This window comes from Colobus angolensis, unplaced genomic scaffold (assembly GCF_000951035.1).
Source record: "Colobus angolensis palliatus isolate OR3802 unplaced genomic scaffold, Cang.pa_1.0 Scaffold225, whole genome shotgun sequence".
NCBI lineage: Eukaryota > Metazoa > Chordata > Mammalia > Primates > Cercopithecidae > Colobus > Colobus angolensis.
The window spans coordinates 4,683,144-4,685,795 of record NW_012115433.1 but is presented as its reverse complement, the minus strand read 5'-3'; positions in this window follow the sequence as shown (position 1 = coordinate 4,685,795).

Genomic DNA, 2,652 nt, shown 5'->3' with positions numbered 1-2,652 from the left:
CCCCTGTTCATCCACTCCTCCTGGGGTCTGCAACCAGAATAGAGCATTCTATTGCAAATAAAAAGGAAATGTGAAAAAAGAGATGAGAAAGACAACTCCTTTCCTCCTCTTTCTCTTCACAATACTCTGCTCTCATCGGCTCTGTTCAAGAATGAAACACAAGACAGACAAGCATCAGGTCAACAGAAGAGGAGAGGATCATGAAGAAAGAATGATGAAAAAGGAAGGAAGATAGTATCTTCAGGGGTTTAACAAACAAGAGTTTTTATACTGTTCTGTGCATCTTTATGAAAGAACTAAAGACAATACAGTGGAAGAGGGTCTTGGGAACTCAACAGGCCAGCAGAATTAGCTGGGTTGGCCTTTCAATTCTGTCTAAGGAACTATAGGAAGACCACATCCTAAGACAGGAATATGGGCCCCTAACAACTGTCAACTGAACTTCAGGTCAGAAAAGTAGGCAATGCCAAGTGCAAGACAAACAGCTGAAGTAAGAAGGTTTCTTTTTAACCTTCTTGGTGCCCAGAAAAGGCTGAAGGTGTCCTCACTCCACCACGGTCTCAATCCCCACTCTTAAATGAGTGTGTTGTTATGAAAATAAAGTCCAGGTAAATTCTATAGCTATTTCATCTGTCTGACCCATTCCTCCTAACCAGATGATGTCCCCTAGTCCTCTTCATAATAGAAATTCTGGAGCCCCCACTGCTCCAAATTGGGTGCCATACTTAAAACAGAAAGGATTCTGTATAGTTCTGGGGGCATAGAATAATGAGTCAAATATTTTAGAATTATGGAAACGAGCATCCACTGAGCCGATTAAATTCAAGAGTGCAGGGTACATGAGGCCATTTCTAAAGCAGATTCTGGTACAAACCCCACTGTGTGCTGCCTTCTCATTACCCCATATGTTAGCTAAGTGAAAACTGGTAAAATGAAAATCAACGGGCAAGTGTTAAAAAAAAAAATCACCGGAAAACACCCTGCAGACTGTCCATAAAAAGTTGAGCAGTGATTTTATGTTGGGGATTGTGGTGAAACAGAGTTGTGTGTGTCGGAGTAGGTGTCTGTATTTGGAGGTAGGAAGAAACTGTTGACAAATTGCACAGTTTTTAGTCATGATATAATAGCACGGACTCTTCTCCGGTTCCCTCACTGAATTGCCACCCAACCATCCCAAGGACAGGTAAAGGTATAAACCACGTCCGCTGAATCAGTCAGCTCTGTCTGGAGAATTAAAACACATTGATTAAAGTTTAGAAAAAGAGCCAAGGTAGACGACTAGAGTTTTCTGCATTTAGATGAGATCAGCTCTCTGAAACAGTAAAATTTACATATTACCCTATTTCCGCAGATGAGCTCAAAATGGCATTGTTATTAGGCACGAAATGGCCATTGACAATTCACCTCCTGCTGACTTATCTTGTAACAGCATGTTTATTCTGTGATCAAACTAGTAAATAACTCCAAAATTGTTTCACCTAAAAGCCAGTTTCTACATTATGCACAAATTCTCAGAAGTTAGGGTTTTTTAAATATTCCAGTGTAATATGGTTAATAACACAGAGATAGAAGCTATTTTTCTGTGAGAATTGGCAACTAAAATGTTGGCAACTAAAATATTTCCACTAACTTCCTGTAAAAATAGCAAATATCAGGGCTTTTCCTAAAAGGCAACTGGGCAAATGATTTTCATACCTGGAAACCCTATGACAATGGTTTTAAGAGAAACTGGGAACTTTATGTGAATCAATTCTAATCTATTACCTTATGTCATCTCATGGCATCTTAATTTGCATATTATTGAAAATAACTGAATTTTGAAACAAGGGAAACAGCTGAAAGACAAGCTAATTATGCTTCAGGAGTTATGAATCTTTATATAAAAAGCTTTTGCCCTCTTTCAAATGACTTGTTTTTATTATTCGTTGTTAGTAGGCACTTGTTCTGGTATAGGCAGACCCATGGAGTCACATTTCTTAACTAATTCATTGATTAAAACAGTATGTATATAATTGCCTTATAGGATATTAACATGTCTTAACAAAAGGGCCTGTGGTCAAAAAAGTCAAGAACGAAAAACATATCACAAACTTTTTTGAAACTATAAATTGCATAGTCACTTTTATATGCTAATGTGAATTATAAGTGCATACGGAATATCCACACACTCTTTATATTTTATTTTATGACAATTTATTAGGGATCTAGTTTCCCCCACATTTTCATTTTCATATTATTTTTAAAAATTATAATCTAATGACAGAAAGGTAAATCTCATTGTTTGATTTTGCAAATGAGGTTAGATGTCACTTATTATGCTAATTAGTCATTCTATTTTTTCTTTGGTAAAGTGTCCATTTTTTGTTTTTACTTCTATTTTTCTGTGTCAATTTCTTTTTTTTTCTTCAGCACCATTTCCTGGACTTTGTTAGGTGTGCGGGAGTTTAGTTTCTTTTCTTTTATTATTATTATAATACTTTAAGTTCTAGGGTACATGTGCACAATATGCAGGTTTGTTAAATTTGTATACATGTGCCATGTTGGTGTGCTGCACCCATCAACTCGTGATTTACATTAGGTATATCTCCTAATGCTATCCCTCCCCACTCGCCCCTTCCCACAATAGGCCCTGGTGTGTGATGTTCCCCTTCC